This window comes from Rutidosis leptorrhynchoides, chromosome 7 (assembly GCF_046630445.1).
Source record: "Rutidosis leptorrhynchoides isolate AG116_Rl617_1_P2 chromosome 7, CSIRO_AGI_Rlap_v1, whole genome shotgun sequence".
Classification (NCBI taxonomy): Eukaryota; Viridiplantae; Streptophyta; class Magnoliopsida; order Asterales; family Asteraceae; genus Rutidosis; species Rutidosis leptorrhynchoides.
This window is the reverse complement of record NC_092339.1, coordinates 330,806,811-330,824,836: the sequence shown is the minus strand read 5'-3', so window position 1 is coordinate 330,824,836 and position 18,026 is coordinate 330,806,811. Positions and strand designations below refer to the sequence as shown.

At 33.2% G+C, this 18,026-nt stretch overlaps 1 long non-coding RNA gene across 1 annotated transcript; it reads left to right on the top strand.

Moving 5' to 3' along the window:
- Nucleotides 1-16,727: 16,727 nt before the first annotated feature.
- LOC139857252 (uncharacterized) lies at nucleotides 16,728-17,313 on the top strand. Its single transcript, XR_011762422.1, has 4 exons — nucleotides 16,728-16,774; nucleotides 16,879-16,908; nucleotides 16,990-17,048; nucleotides 17,166-17,313. It is a non-coding gene; the product is annotated as an uncharacterized lncRNA (long non-coding RNA).
- The last annotated feature ends 713 nt before the right edge of the window (nucleotides 17,314-18,026 follow it).

Below are 18,026 nucleotides of genomic sequence, written 5' to 3'. Positions count from 1 at the left end.
GTGAAGTGTGGTCCGTTTAGTTAAGTGATGAGGATCACGAGGACCTGATCGAGTCTAAGTGGGGGAGAGTTGTAACACCCCGTTTTTCCCCGTACATGATTTATAGGTGTATTGTGTGTGTACGATAGGCGTATGAAGGGTTCGGGACATGTTCGGGTGTTGAGGTCTTGTATGTAAGGAAATGAGTCAGACCACGTTGAATGTCGCGGCGCGACAAAGGAGGCCGTGGCGCGGAATTTAACTGGAATCCAGATCAGAAGCTTGACAAAAAATGATCCCAGACCTAGGTAAAGGTCGCGGCGCAACGATTAAGGCCGCGGCGCGGCATTCTGGGCAAACTGGTGCCGGATTTTTGTAATATTAAATGAGAAGCAATGGCATTTTGGTCTTTTCACGTTTGAGCCAGATTTGAGCCTTTAACCTCATCCACTCATTCATTTTCTTTATTTTCTTTTTCCTTTTCTTTCCTATTTTCCTCTCAAAACTTAAAATCCTCAAGTGATTCAAGTGGGATTATGGAAAGGAAGAATCGGGTTTTGATCTTTGGTGTAGTTGACAAGTTTGTTCTCCTCGTTCTTAGCTACACGGTGATACTAGTGGTAAGCTCTAACTCCGAATTTCATTTTCGTTTTCATCATTCAAATTTGAGGCTTTTGGCTTGTATGTTCATAGATGGAACCCATTTAGTTGTTAATTGAATATTAACACCAAGATTCGGGTTTATAAGTGTTAAAGGCGGGTTTTGGGTTGGTTAATGATTTAACCATGTTTAAGACTTGAGAATGGTGTATAATCACTAGTGTTAGTGATTATTGATGATTTGGAGACCTTTAGGGTTCTTGTGGTTGACTAACTTTGACTAGAGTCGAAATTAGGGTTTGTTGAGGATTATAACCCGAATGTCGATTCGTTGAGGTTTATAAACTTAAAATGGATTAAGTTGATGTATGAAACCGAGTTAAACATGTTTTGGTGTCAAAACTTGTAAATGGTGAGATTTTGACCTTATGGGTCAAAATTAGGGTTTATGGGCGATTTTGAGAACGATAAGTGTTTAACACTTGTGATTGGGTTTAATTGGCATATTAGGACCATTCTCACTTGTGTTAGTGATTATTGGTTAGTTTGGGCACGGTTTGTGCTTGAAAGTGCAATTGGGTCGAATTTGCACTAAGTGTCAAATTGGGTTGGTTTGTAAATCCAATCTAAGTGTGTTGTTGAATTTGTGATAATGGAATAGGTACTTTCCATTGACGAGTTGCGGATTACTTGGAAGCATTCATCGAGGCGACAAGGTGAGTGTTAATATCCTATGTGCATATGTATGTGTAGGATGGGTGCGGGTCGGGTGAAGTGATTCTCGGTTATAGAGCTCACTTCACATATAGGTGGATTTGATGGACTTGTGTATAGGTCCAATTGGCACGGTTGTGCGTTTTGGTTGACCACCTTTGGCGAGGTGCACTCTTTGAGTGTACGTTATCACACGTGTTTGTGATGTGGAGTATATAACCCCAATGGCGAAGGGTTGATATTGTTGTGATGTGGATAACCCCGATGTGGTGGATTTTATAATTCCGTGACCGTGGGTTTTGATGTTGAGAAGTGAATCGCGTGTAGTTCGGATTCACGATGACGCGTGTAGTTCGGTCATCTTATCGGAAGTGAATCTTGTGTAGTTCGGATTCACGATGACTCGTGTAGTTCGGTCATCTTATTGAGGTAGTAATCTCGTGTGGTTTCGGATTACTAAGGCTCGTGTAGTTCGGCCAACCTTGATATTGTTGTGAAGATAGTAATCTCGTGTGGTTCCGGATTACTAAGGCTCGTGTAGTTCGGCCAATCTTCATGGTGGTTTTTGGTTCTCGGTATCGGGTTAAGGGGTTAACCTTGGTTGTTTATATATTGTTATATATATATATATATATATATATATATATATATATATATATATATATATATATATATATATATATATATATATATATATATACATTAATGTATTGTTGTGATGTAGCTAGCCCTCCGGGTGTAGCTTATTGGCGTTGTTCCCATTGTCGTGGTGAACTTATATTTTGTTGATGCATTTTTAGCTTGTTGCTTAGTGATTGTACGGTATGCGTAGACTAGCTTGACTTTACTTTTGGATGCTTCGGTATGCGGTATTTGATATTTGTGTGGCGTGTCCATTTTATACATATATATATATGTAGTATATTATCATTCACTAAGCGTTAGCTTACCCTCTCGTTGTTGATATTTATATAGGTTCGCATGCTTGGCGGCTCGGGTAAGCTTGGGGATTAGAGATCTTGGCTAAGTTGCTTAGAAGATCTTACTTTTGTATTCGATTAGGATTTGGGTAGCGTAGTCCCAAATCACCATGCTCGGTTTTGGTTGGAAACTAAACTAGTCGGGTCGTGTATGTCCGTTTGAACAATTAATCAATGCATTAAATGTTTTAAGGTTTATTAAACCTTCTATTGTATTAAAGATGTCTATGGAAACACAATTGGGACCTAAAGTGTTATTTAAAGCGTATTAAAAGGAAAAAAATTTATGGGCCGGTTTTAATACGGGTTGGGTTGTTTCAAATATAATGAAACCTAAAAATCTTAACAAGACCATTATGCCTAGCTTATTTCTATTAAAATCCTAAAATGATGATGTCATTATTAGACTATTTCCTTTGTTAAGAAAAAAATCAAAAATAAAAAGAAAAAAATCTAAGCCATCTTGATGATGTCATTAACATTAATTAAATATTTTATTATTTATTTAGGATTTTTATCATATATACCTTCTTAACTTTAATAATAACATATTTATCCACTTAAATATAATTATATCATATTAGTCCATTTTAAACATATAAACTCATCATATTTACTCATTTATTCAATCTTAATGTGATACGTTTTTATGCCCTAATTTTTTACCGAAAATTATTCATGCTTGCTTTTTTTTATTCTCCGAGTTATGTATTATGATATTAACTACCATAATCGATACATGCTAATCATCTAATTCTCCTCAACGGTATAAAGCTATTATAAGGTAAGAATACATAATGTGATCACTATTAGTTGTCTTTATATATCTTTAGCTGACTGAATATTTTTTTATTGTTGTTATTTTCTCTTAATTGATAGGCTACAGATACTATAAATCACGTTTCGTCAAAAAATTGATATGTATATCTAACTAATTATAATTGTTTACTTCTTTTGCTCACATCACCATTAGCACTTCAGTTATTGTTTTGACCAACAATATGATGAGATAACAATACTGATTTATATACATATACAACGATATTCCTACAATAATGAAAATGATAATGGTCCACCTTTCTATTTTGGGTTGTCACATTTCAAGTATCTACTTGATATTTCAATCAATCAGAAGAGGTTATTCTGGAGAGAGAAGATTTCTGATTGGTGGAGAATGAAGTTAGTGGAATTACCTAAAACTTTGTGCAAAAAGTAACTGGATACTTGTAGTCGGATGGAGGGAGTAGTATTATTATATTATTATTATTATTATTCAAATATAGGTTTCTTTACGTGATTAATTACGTTACATATGTATACGAAATACATGTCTCAATAAAATGTTGTAATGTAAATTTTATGATAAGAAAAATAATAATTGTGATCAAAATTGAAAGTAAGTGGTGGGAGAATAAATGTAGTTCATTTATTCTGACTAAATTAAGTATATCAATATGTTTGTAAAAATAATGACAAGTTTCTTAGTCGGAATATGTGGTTCCACGGGTCATTAAACTATATGACTTTAGCATTTACGTTCACTTAATACATAAAACACATCGTTAAACTGTTTTATTTAAACAAACCCGTGATTCCACGGGTCATTTCACTAGTATTCTACTATAATCTATTTTCATTTTCAACTACATCATATCCCTCTGTAAAATTTCGGTACATATAATGAGAGTACTATTATGTGGAAGTTTAGTATTCCTCCTTAAATCACCGCCCATCTCATTATACAATGGCATCAAAAATTTGGGATAAACGTGGCATAAACGCCTCTTCATAGAGATGTCATCCAATCGGTCCGACTTTAGTTTCACATTGGAGTCCATGAGACCTTGACTTTTGTACACTGAAGGGTTAACTTTTATTCGGTGTTGATGCAAATTCCTCATGAATCGCAAAAATTCTATGGCATCATACATGTCGTACTCTTGTCTGACTTCTTCTTTATCTATCTCAATAGCATCAATTAGACATTGCTCAAATATAGCATCCCAACCAGGTTTACGAGGCTCAAAATTATTACATGCATTTAAGAATTATATATAACGACGACTATTGGGATCTTCAACAATCGTATCACTTACAGCTTTAAAATATTCCATTGGTGTTTTCGGGCTCTAAAAACATGTGTGATTCATGGGAACCACTCAATCCCATCGAAAATGCTAAGTTCATGTCTACAAATTCAAAATAATAAGTTAATGTTATTATATTGAAATTTAAAAAGGAAAAATGGCATCAAAATGCATTGAACTTTCATCAAAATCCTATTGTATGTATTCAACTTTCAAAAGTCATATTGTATGCATTAAACTTTATATTTTCTCCTATTGTATGCATTCAACCTGTTATAACAGGTTACTTTCTAGGTCCCTTCTAAATATTTACATCTTTAGTCCCTCATATTTGTAAATTTTAATTTCATTAGTCCTTCTGTTAAACAAAACATTTATATCTTCATACATTCCACATCTTTGCATCTAAACGTACTCTTTTTTGTATTTTTTTTATTTATATGTATATGTTAATCGATTGTTTTTTACTTGGGAAATGGAATTGTCTTAAGACAACAAGAAAGTCAAAACTTTCTTATGTTATTAATAAGTCAAATAGATAGTTCTATTAAAATAGTTGGTAAGTATAAACCATGACTAAGAAATTATTATGGCTCACATGACATCTCAAGTTTTATAATAGAGATAATTAGTTTTAATTTCTTAGAGATGTGAATTCCATTCAAATTATGTAAATTTCTTTTTTTGTGAATTAGTTACATATTGCATAATGTCAACATTGCTTAATTAAGAAGTGAAGCACAAGCATCTTTAGGCAATTTTATTAATTTGAACACGGATTTCTATATTCGAATCTTCGATAGAATCACAACATGAACTACCATTCCAGTTGCAGAAAGCCAGAGGATTCTAGGGAGACAGTGGTGCTCTTGTTGCATTAACAGCTCAAGATTTTGCCACAAATTAAGTAAAATCACAAAAAAGAAAAGAAAATGGAAAGTGTTAAAAATGAAAAGGGGATGCAGGATTTTGATAAACGTACTTGAATCAGTACATAATGGAACTTTCATTTTATCATGTCCTTGATGGACTTACTTACTTTTAATAAACTTACTACTGGTCTATTTTGATAAATCTTTATGAGCAATAAAGTTGCAGCAACAAGAGAATTATTATCTTTTTAATTATTATCGTTGAATTGGTGATCGTTGGTCATATTTTCAGTTGTCCATTGATGCTACTGCTTCTGTGATCGGTATCTATCGTCGTCCATTTATCTGATTTTCTAGATAATAAATTTGTGTTTTCGTATCGTATTAGCATATTTGTTTATTTTGAAGTTCCAGATATTTCTTCTAATGTTTCAATTGAACAAATGTAGTAGGTAGGTGTCATTTTGACAGATATGTTTGCGTTTTTAGTTGCTGGAAGTTCTTCCCTTTCATTCAGCAATCGTTTACACATTATGGTATAGTTTTAATTGTTACGTTCCTTGAATTTTTTAATAATAATAATTGTCGTGATTTGTTATATACATGTTTCGTAAGAGGAATGTGTATCATCAACCCTAGATATAAATGTTTTGTTTAACAAAAGGACTAATGAAATTAGAATTTACAAATATGAGGGATTAAAGATGTAAATATTTAGAAGGTGACCTAGAAGGTAACCTGTTATAACAGGTTGAACGCATACAATAGAAGAAAATATAAAGTTGAATGCATACAATAGGACTTTTAAAAATTGAATGCATACAATAGAATTTTGATGAAAGTTCAATGCATTTTGGTGCCATTTTCCCATTTAAAAACATGTAAGTTCAAAAAAGAAAATATATCTCTTAACTTGGCTAGCAACTATTAGAGAAATGTCATGAACTTCTGATATAAGAGTTTCCACATATTCTAGTTTGTATTTAGGGCCTGTTTATTTTTTTTCTAGTTAAGTCATTTATGGGTATAGATGGCTATATGGATATATATGACAAATATACGGTAAGTAATGCATATAAAATTGGTGTTTACTTTTCGTGTTAAATGAACGACTTAATAATAGTAAATGACTATTTTACCCTTAATACAAATGCAAACAATATGTTGACACGAAAACAAATTTTCTAACTAGAAAACAAATTTCTTTGTTTCCAACAAGTTTACCTTCAATTTCTAATAGTGATATATTTTTATTTCTAATAGTAACAAATACACGAACAGTTCTCTTCTTAAAACCCTCAACTTTTAATTTAAATTGCATTTGTGCGTATTCATAGCAAGGTGTTTGATTTAATAGTTTATGGAAAATTGAGAGAATTTAAGAATGAAGTGTAGGGATTTATAAATCTGTGAAAGAAAGGGAATAAATAAAAGCAATAAATGAGGGTATTTGGGAAAAAAGATGGCTGGATGTGGAGTAGTGTGGTTTCATGGGTGACCGAGACAGCTTGTAGTATAGTTATGGAGTATGAAAAAGTCAAAAGTAAACAAGAATAATGGGTGACCGAATGATCTATCTAGGACATTAAGTCCATTAATCCCCAAGTAAACATAGTAAGCTTGACAAACTTATAGACATCAAAAACTTTGTAATCACCATTGCTAAATATTGATCAGGCCAGATTCATAAGGTCACGATCTACATAATTATAAACAGTCTCAAATCAATAACCAAGGTATAAAATGATATATGTATTATTATTATTATGTATATATACCTACTCACAAGTTAGGGAGTTTGTTTATTGTGGGAGCCTCAAAGCTTGTCATGGTATCTTTGGTTAATCATACATGCTGCTCTCTTGGTTGATGCCCCACTCACGTGCAAGGTATTCGATGAACATTTGTTTTCCATAGTAATTCTAATTTGGACTACATTTCAACAATCAGTCTCTTAATGAGCTTTGACATCCGGAACGCGTTGCTTTTACGTAAAATTCCAATATTAACGCCCTCATTGGTCGTTTTATTTTAAAGATATTTCTATATTCTATATAGGTTACCTCACATGCTTTCATGTGTCCACAGTTAGAGACCTTTTGAGATGGGAGATGACTCGTACCTTAAGGCCGCTACGTTTTTCTTCTTATTGACAGGCAGGTGTTGTACGTATCCATAAGTTATGATGCTTGTGTAGTAAAATTTGCATATACGAAACTGAAACATATAGATTACACATACATATATATTCATATAAAGATCATGTAATCATAACAAGAACGAAAAGATAGAACGATCTAACCGATATTAGGTTGAACCGGGCTTGTGTTTGACACAATTCCCTTAAACAGATTCGATGTCTGTTCTCAGGGTACACCGGTCCGAAGCAGCGTACTACCGGACTTGAACTTGCCTGAAAATTCGTCGGACGAAAAGACCGAGTTGAATCAAGAAAGAAAGCTTCAAAACAAGATTATTGCAAGCTTTGTGTGTTACTTTGGTTATGTATTTGTTGTGTGTATTATGCAATGAACCAAGCCACCATTTTATAGCACAACAACTCCCATTAACTTATAATATGAGTCATCAAAATATATTTAAATGACTAATGGCTCGTAATTGATGACTTTTAACAATGCAGTTATGTTAAGAACATATGGCAAAAGTTGACCACCTTGTCACTTGCAATTTGCACCAAATAACCAAATTTGAGATCCGATATCTCATTCACCTTTAATCCGTTTTGGGCACACTTTAGTTCGTCGTAAAGCCCTCGCTAGTGGCTACAAAACTCATTTTTTATCATCATTAATATTGACTACTCATCATATATTAATTAGTGTCCAATGTTGGTGAAAACACACTTTTTACCAATTTTTCCAACAATTCCCCACATGAATGGAGATCGATCTCAGAAACAACAATCTTTCGATTAAATTTCAGCGGTTGAATCTTGCATACGATAAGTAGGTGTTACCCTTTGAACTTTCGCTTGTGAAAACGCACTTAGTCTACTGGCTCTGAGTAGACGGCGGTGTCTTTGAACTCATCTGCCATTTGTGTAGGCGACAATACGCGTCACACAAGACTCTCTCTGACAACGTCAAGTCCTCATAACTATGTTCGTTATGGTCATGAACATTAGCCTGTGTGATGACCCGGAAATTTCTGACCAAATTTAAACTTAATCTTTAACATTTTCGACACGATAAGTAAAGTCTATGAAGTTGAATCTCAAAATTTTTGAACTACTTTTATATATTTAAATACCCTTCGGTTGTTTTCGACGTTTCGCGAACAATTATATGTAAATAGATACATATATACTGTAACTTGAAAAGTTAACAATGTATTAATTGTTTGATATCGTACATTAAACTTATTGGTTTATATATCTAATTGAAAATATATGATTTCAAGTTATTTATTAAACGATAGTAACATTCGATTATTGATTCGATTAATATTTAGATAAGTTAACTAAAACGTTTAAGACGAACCAGTAAAACACTAATTTGCTACAGTATTTTCAAATTGCTACATTACCCAAAATGCTACAGTGTTTTCGAAAATCACTATTTGCTACAGTGAATTGCTACAGTAAAAATTGACTTTGCTACAGTAACTTTGCTACAGTACAGTAACTTTGCTACAGTAAAACACTATTTTAAAATGTATTTTAACAAATATCGAGACGATGATTTATAGAAGTAAATGACCAAAACACTCAAATGTATAAGTTATATTTCGAGTGATATAGTTTATGGATAATTTAAGGCTATATTTTGACAAAGGTACGTGACACGAAACGTAAAATGCAAGTTTTCTAAATGTACGAAAGGACATTCGAAAAACCGGAACCGGGACATAAGTCAAGTGATGATGTACGACTTATCGGAACAAAAATTACAAGCACTATGCATGTGAATTTAATATAATATATAATTAATTATATAAATTAAATATATTATATATATTATATTAATATAAAATCATGTCGACAAGCTAATTGAAAAAAAGTTCTGAGCTGGAAATCTTAGCCATGCGATCGCATGGCTATCCAGTACAAACCCCATGCGATCGCATGGGGTGTAAAAATGGGTCAGGTGCTATAAATTCTCGAGTTTTGGCCAGTTAATCACACACACACATACACAAATATACATATTACTCCGTATTTATTTTATTTATTTATTTATTATTATTATTATTATTATTATTATTATTATTATTATTATTAAGATTATTATTAATCTTATTATTTTTATTATTAGTATTATTATTTTTGCGATACAAAAATAATAATGTACATAAAATATTACGACGGAGTGTTGTCCAAGTAATTTTCAAAACAAGTTTCCGAGCGAGCTAGAGCTAAGGAAAATATGGGTTATTGCCAAGGAAATTATGGGTAATGTTCGAGGGTATTTTTGTGAATCAAACCTCGTGTTTATCATCTCCGATGCGTCTACGTGCTTTCCTACAATATTGTATATCAATATTAAACAGTGAGTTCATTTGATCCCTTTTTATTTACATTTTTGGGCTGAGAATACATGCACTTTATTTTTAAACGCAATGGATACATGTACATACTAAATTCTACACCGAGTTTGAACCAAAAATCCCTTAGCTTTGGTAACTAGTAACTGCCGGTTATAAGAACTGGTGGGCGCGAGTAGTAGTATATGGATCCATAGGGCTTGATATCCCCGTCCGAGCTAGAGCGCTAGCCTTTTAACGGACGTATGCTATTTGAGAAGCGTACACGTTGGTTTGCGTGTATTATTAAGATGATTATACAAAGGGTACAAATTATATAAACGTTAAAGTTTAGTTACAAGGTTGCTCAATTTTGTAGAATCGATTGATAAACGTTTCGGATGAAACAACTGAAATCTTGTGATCCACCTTTTATGTAAAACCTATTGATAAACGTTTTGAATAAAACAACTGAACTTTTGTAATCCACATTGATATACGGATTATGTGTAATATTAAAACTATGAACTCACCAACCTTTGTGTTGACACTTGAAGCATGTTTATTCTCAGGTTTCTAGAAGTCTTCCGCTGTTTGCTTATACGTGATACAAGATATGTGCTTGGAGTCATACATGCTATATACAAGAAACTTGCATTCACCAAACCATTACCATGTATCTTATTTTGACTGTATTGTCAACAGATGTATTATTGTAAACCATTTAAATGGTGATTGTCTATACGTAGGAATCATCAGATGTTATAAAACCTGGAATTTATATATTCATTTATGAAATACCTTTTCAAACGAATGCAATGTTACAAAATGTATCACATAGAGGTCAAATACCTCGCAATGAAATCAATGAATGACGTGTTCGTCCATATGGATTTGGAGCGATCATCACAGCCTGGTTCTGCGAGAGCTTATCAAATATTGTGCCCCAACAATACCCTTCGAAGCGACCCCACTTCTCTCTCACATAGATGATTCACCACAGCGTGGCTACTGATTAACCACGCATGGTTATTTCAGTTGAATCATTAAAAGCCTAGGCTTATCCTCTTACTTGTCACTTTTAGGAATGGACTAAGAAGTCTACTCTTAATTAGTAAACTCCCTTTAAAAGGTGTAGGGGTTGCTAGTTTAGTAATTAACTCCCCCACAGTGACTTCGCCAGTTCATACAAGTAGGTTGTCCTATTGAACTCAGATCTTGGGATCTCCAGTCAACTGAGTTAGGTTTTTCTTCATATAAACTTAGCCTTTCATGGGCTCCAGTCACATTCCCACGCACGACTCATATACTAACTCTCTGCTTAAGCCTTTTGTCAGCGGATTCGCAACATTATCCTTTGACTGTACATAGTCAATAATGATAATTTCTCTAGAGATTAGTTGTCGTACTTTATTATGTCCACGTCAATCTTACCATTACACATTGTAATATGAGCTCTACCAATCACCGATTGGCTATTACAACGTATACATATGGCCGACACTGGCTTAGGCCATCTTGGTATATTCTCAACGAATTGACGTAGCCATTCTCCTTTTCACCAGCTTTATCTAAAGTGATGAATTCTGATTCCATCATGGATCTAGCAATAACCGCTTGTTTAACCGATTTCCACGATATAGCAGCACCTTTAAGTGTGAATACATACGTACTTGTTGCTCTGGAATCATCTTATCAGATATCCAATTTGCCTCATAGTGTCCCTCGATCACTGAAGGATATCTGTCACTGAATTAACCTAATCATACAACTCTAATGAGATGTAGTTGGATTACTCTTGTATATACTTAGCTTGCTTACAGCATATGCTAAGTCGGATCTAGTACAACTCATTAGATACATTAGAACGCGTTATCGTGAACCTTGTTCTTGATAGAAAATGCAAGACACCCCCACATTTACAAGCTATTGTGTTCATTTTACACAACTAACTAGGGTTACTGCTTATTCTTTTAAAACTTTCCCCACATGTCTTGCAACTTGATATCATAATCATATATATCTAATATGAATTTAATCAATCAAGCGTTCAAATGCTCACACATAAGATTTGCATCTTTTGTGATCCATCTTTTAGCACATTTGAGCAATTCTTAGTCATATTCTAGGTTTGACCTAGAGACGTCGAATTTAGAAAACTTAATAAAGTTCTCGCACTCAAATTATATTTTCACATATGAATTCTGATTAGGTAATTCAAATCTTAAGATAATGATGAAATAATAAAGATTGACATCTTTATATAATAATTATCTTCAATATCATAATTCACATAATATGCGAATAATTCACATCATCAATGATGTTCACAATATACCAAATCCTTCTATTACTGAATGAAATCGATTTTGTCTTTAAATATATTCAACACAATGAAATATTATTTGTTAATTGATCTCTGCAGATGATCATCATTAACAAGTCCAAGTCTAGTACTCCATAGACTTTATGTCCAAAGCATTAGAATAAAAGACGAATCATTCATATTCTCCATAGCTTTTCTCACAAGAAATGTCATACCATATCTCTTGTATCATGACAAAATGGACTTCACATACATAAACACCGTCTTAAATATACATTTTAAAAGGGTCTCAAATATTATGTACATCTTTTATACATTCAATTTTAGTTCCTCTATAAGCATAATGTGTATGCCATTTATCGAGAAAGTTTCTTTAATCATACTAGTTCCTATTGAACTAGCTCATTAGGTGTCTCATCTAGAACACGTTCTCGTCTATCCTGGATGAACTTTCACTTTCATTTGTAATGTATGAAAATACATTTTAAAGAATGAAGCGTTTCTCGATTCTATTATCGAACCTTTGTGTATAACCAAAATCTTGTATTCATGCACAAGGAAGCGATATGCACTACTATGTTTAGCACATCCGATAAATATGCAGTCAATAGTCTTTGATCCTATCTTTTGTGCCTTAGTTAGGGAACAACTACCTTTGCTAGGCACCCTCACACTTTGAGGTACTCATAGGATGGTTTTCTTTTTCACCATAACTCATATGGGGTTTCATCCCTTTTCTTTTGGGGTATCTTATCTAAAAAATAGTTTGCCGATAGGATGACATCCCTCCACATTGACTGGCTTACAACAGAACTCACTAAACATGGCATTCACCATTTCTTTCAAGATTCTATTCTTTCATTCAATAGTCTCATTCGATTGAGGTGAGTAAGGTGCAATGAATTTATATCTAATGCTATTATGTGAACAAAATTCAGCAAAATGAGCGACATATTCACCACCTTTATCACTACGAACAACCTTGATTTTTCGTTTAAGTTGGTTCTCAACTTCGTTTTTATAAGCAATAAAGCTCGTTAATTGCTTCATCTTTACTTTGCAACAACTAAACATGACAATAATTCATGCTATCATCGATAAACGTAATGAAGTACTTGTTACTATTCCTCGTTGGAATGGATTTCAAATCACACACATCGGTGTGGACCATATCAACGGGTTAGGTTATTCATTCAACCGAAGATGATCTCGTTAATTTGACTTCAACGCAAATTTCATATTTATAGGGCACAACCATTTTAAATATACATTCCTTCTTGGTCAACATCACCTTTTGAACATACTTTCCATTTTATTTTAAAAAGTCAAGCTTGTTCAACAAACATCCGAACACCAGATTCCTTACGAATCTCAGGAACATACAACATATTATTCAATGTGAGTTCCTATTCAGAAGTCAATTTTTCCAGGATCATCACTCTGGAATATAAACAGTTTTAGCAAAACAGAAAATTTCGGTCAGCAAATACCACGTGAACTAAATTAATTTGGGTTTTCTACCCAAATAAAAGTTTCATTTTGTCGTGAACAAACTGAGTTAAACCAAAATGTTTCAACTCAAATAGGTTAAACCAATTAGGTTTCAACCAAATAGGTAAAATGAGCAGGTTCAACCTAAACAAGTAAACCAAACAGGTTTAAACTCAAATGGGTAACCAAACAGGTATCACCTTAAAACCGTTTCAACACAAACGGGTAAACTGAACAGGTTTCAACCCTACAGTTAAACCAAGCAGGTTTAAACACAAACATGTAAACCAAACATGTTAAAACCAAAAGATTTATACTAAACGATTAAACTAAATCGTTTCAACAAAACCGGTTAAACCAAACATGTTTAAGCCAAATTGTTAAACAAACAAGTTTAAATCCGGATTAATAACAGTCTAAAACTGTCCGAATACCGTCCTGAAGACAGTCTATAACCAATGTCGAATACTGTCTGGAAACAGATCGAAATACATTTCGAAATTAGTCCGGAAACAGTCCGAAGACTGTTCAAATACATGTTATAGAACGATCAACTTGCGCAACCTGAACCGCGCTCATAATTTGAGCATCATGATTCACAAGGTTCAGCCAAGAACCTCGCAAAGTTCAGTCAAGAACCTCGCAAAATTCAGTCAAGAACCTCGCAAGGTTCAACGTGGTCAGCTAAAAGAACATCTTTTACTGCCAACGTTTTAAAGTCCACACCAGTGAACGTTTCAGGTCTTTCTCAGCATGAGAAAGAGCCACGTTAGAAAGCGATGAAAATTTACCGAAACCAAGTTGACCTCGAAATATAAATATAAATTATTATTATAATCTATTATATATTCCGATTCACATCTCATCGAATTACTTAGCGCATAATAAATGTTCTTATAGAGTAACATATTAACACCTAGATAATTTGATCAATCACAAATTATTTTAATCCACAACTTAAGTTAACATGTAGTCTTCTCCGAATTTATATAGGTTATTGCAACACAAATATGAAGTTTTTGTAAACATACCCAAGTGCACATAGTATAATGATCAGTAGCAAAGATGTATTATAATAATCTATATAATCAATAATCAATCATCTTAGATGTTCAACCGAACACCAACTAATAAAATATTAGCAAAACATTATTGATTACACACATGAGTTATATAGATTAAATAAAATCAAGATCATAATGGCACTTTAAAATAATGTAATATAATTAATAATTATAATACATATATGAGTGGGGTCCCATATAAGTGGAGCAGATAACCAACTACACCAATAAACACCACAATGTATTAAGTTCATGATATTGTACATGCACTATATCATTTATATTCATTTTAATAAAACCATTCACAACCAACCCAAACTGTAATCATAATGGTCATGGATGTATATATTTAATGTCCACTCATGGAAACATCAACAAATTGTCATAATCAACCCTTCAAGCTGAATAGTTTTTTTTTTTTTTTTTTTTTTTTTTTTTGGCCTCAACTACTCCAATGATCAACTACTACTCCAATGATCAAGTGCCCTTTTTCTTTGTTTATTTATATTAAATTAAATCATAAAACATATAGGATCAATGAAGGCATGCAGTTTATCAAGTTCTAGATTTAGCAAACCTCACTATCAATAAACGGCATCAATATTATATGTAAATATGCAATCATAGATCCACTCATCCACACGTTTCATTAGTGTTATATTCTAAAAACCATAACACTAAATCAATAATTAATTAGATTAATTATGCAACTTAACTACTACACAAACATCAACATCAGTAGGTTTATATTAATTTGTTCAACAAATTATTATCCAATTATTATTGATAATATAAAACACATAACAATAGCAAACAAATTCACATGCACATAGTTAAAAGCAGATAATTAATTTACTTTCACTAATACAAGATATATAATAAATTAATAGGCATGTGCCCATCATGATCATCGGTTAGTTAAAGAAGTGAATTAAACGTGAAGCAAGTAAAGTAGATCACCATCAGAAAATATAAATCATATTACAGCTCAACGATGTAATATTAAGCGTGCAAAACAACTATGTGATATTAAGTATCAGATAATACTTTATACGCAAATTCTTAATACAGTTTTATCAAATCGTTTTATAAAAGATCCATCTAATAGTCCGAATCAAAACAACAAACATCTCAGTTTCGTAGTCAGGAAACAAGGATTTGTTTAAGTTTGTAGTAAAATTTGCATATACGAAACTGAAACATATAGATTACACAAACATAATATTCATATAACGATCATGTAATCATAACAAGAGCGAAAAGATAGAACGATCTAACCGATATTAGGTTGAACCGGGCTTGTGTTTGACACAATTCCCTTAAACAAATTCGACGTCTGTTCCCAGGGTACACCGGTCCGAAGCAGCGTACTGTCGGACTTGAACTTGCCTGAAAATTCGTCGGACGAAAAGACCGAGTTGAATCAAGAAAGAAAGCTTCAAAACAAGATTATTGCAAGCTTTGTGTGTTACTTTGGTTATGTATTTGTTGTGTGTATTATGCAATGAACCAAGCCACCATTTTATAGCACAACAACTCCCATTAACTTATAATATGAGTCATCAAAATATATTTAAATGACTAATGGCTCGTAATTGATGACTTTTAACAATGCAGTTATGTTAAGAACATATGGCAAAAGTTGACCACCTTGTCACTTGCAATTTGCACCAAATAACCAAATTTGAGATCCGATATCTCATTCACCTTTAATCCGTTTTGGGCACACTTTAGTTCGTCGTAAAGCCCTCGCTAGTGGCTACAAAACTCATTTTTTATCATCATTAATGTTGACTACTCATCATATATTAATTAGTGTCCAATGTTGGTGAAAACACACTTTTTACCAATTTTTCCAACAGCTTGGACACATGTAGCGTTGGGTATCCATCTACTTATTGGATACATTTGGTTTCGATAGTATCAAACCACTCTTAGCCTTATCTCCGATTATTAGACCTCAAAATTGTAACTTAGGTATGTTTTCTCTCTTATTCTTCTTGTTTTTGATTATAATCGGTTTTAATTGTTGGTGCCATGGAATGGTTTTTGAATTTTGATTTGGGTTTTCTTAACAGCGAGAACAGCATGACGTTTTAGTTAAAATCTAATTAACCATATGATGCGTTGTGGCTCTCAATGTTGTTTATGGTTTTTCAGGTTTAGATCACTGATTTTGGTAAGATGTTATATTAAACTTTGTGCTTTTGATTTGATTATAATCTAATCATCTAATTAACCATCTGACGCATCGTGGCTCTCACTGTTGTTTATGGTTTTCAGGTTTAGATCCGGTTTACATCACTAAATTTGGTAAGATGTAACATTAAACTTTTTTAAGGTTTCTATGTTTGTTTCTATCACTAATATGGCTTTTATTTATAACTGGAGTAGCAGTGCGGTTACTAATAGCAACCATGATGAATCGGTTTATTTGAAGTATAAGATCCAAGGTTTGTTGGTTTCGGTTACTTTCTAATATAGTTGTTTCATTCATTACAACCGCCAAGTGAAAAGAGTGCATGTCTGTAAAAGGTTATCTTTACTACTACTGATGAGTTTAATTACAGGGATATTATACAAACAATGTTTCATAGCCGATGAAGAAGCAAGCGATAAAAAATGTGCTTGGGTACTTTTTGAAGCTGAGTCTTGGAACTGGGTACTTTTTGAAGCCGTCAATGTATATTAATTTGACCGACCTATTTCGAGTCAGATTGCCAATATTAACTTTAAAATAACAAGCTTAGCTCAGCTACTTGTAAAGTTATCAAAGTCATTGATGATATAGTTCTTTTGAATATATTTGTTGGATTATTGAATTAATTACTTGGTGCCCATCTATGTCAGACACCCCATTTGAACATGCCGATCTAGGTGTTCATGACTTTATTTTACATCAAGATATTGGTTTATGTTATGTGTTTGAGACATCTTGATGTTTACTGATGATACCTATTGTTTACTGATGATACCTATTTACTGCCAGCGGATTACAAGTATGAGCAAGCCTGGAACTCTTTAGCTGGTGAGGTAAATTGCCGATTGACTATTACTCTTGGGACAAACTATGAGTTGGTCCGTCTAATGTTATGCGGTTAAGTCTTCAAGTTCTATAGTGAGAATATACTATGTTAGAGAGAGAGAGAGAGAGAGAGTGTTCTCAGTCAGAAGTCCACGTGTCTCAAAAGTGATGACCTAGGTGGCTTATTTATATGTATGAGTGCTCCGGAATGTTCGGAGACACGTGCCACGCTGCCATTCTTTGCACTTTATGCCGACGTGGCATGTGTGCATCTCATGTGTTCTTTTTAGGGTTTGAGCATAAACAGCACCCTTCAAGGTTACACAAAACACTGGGCGGCTTGAATTGTTATTATATGTTTTTTGCCGGAGAATGCTGGACATATTTATCCATAAATGTCTTCAAT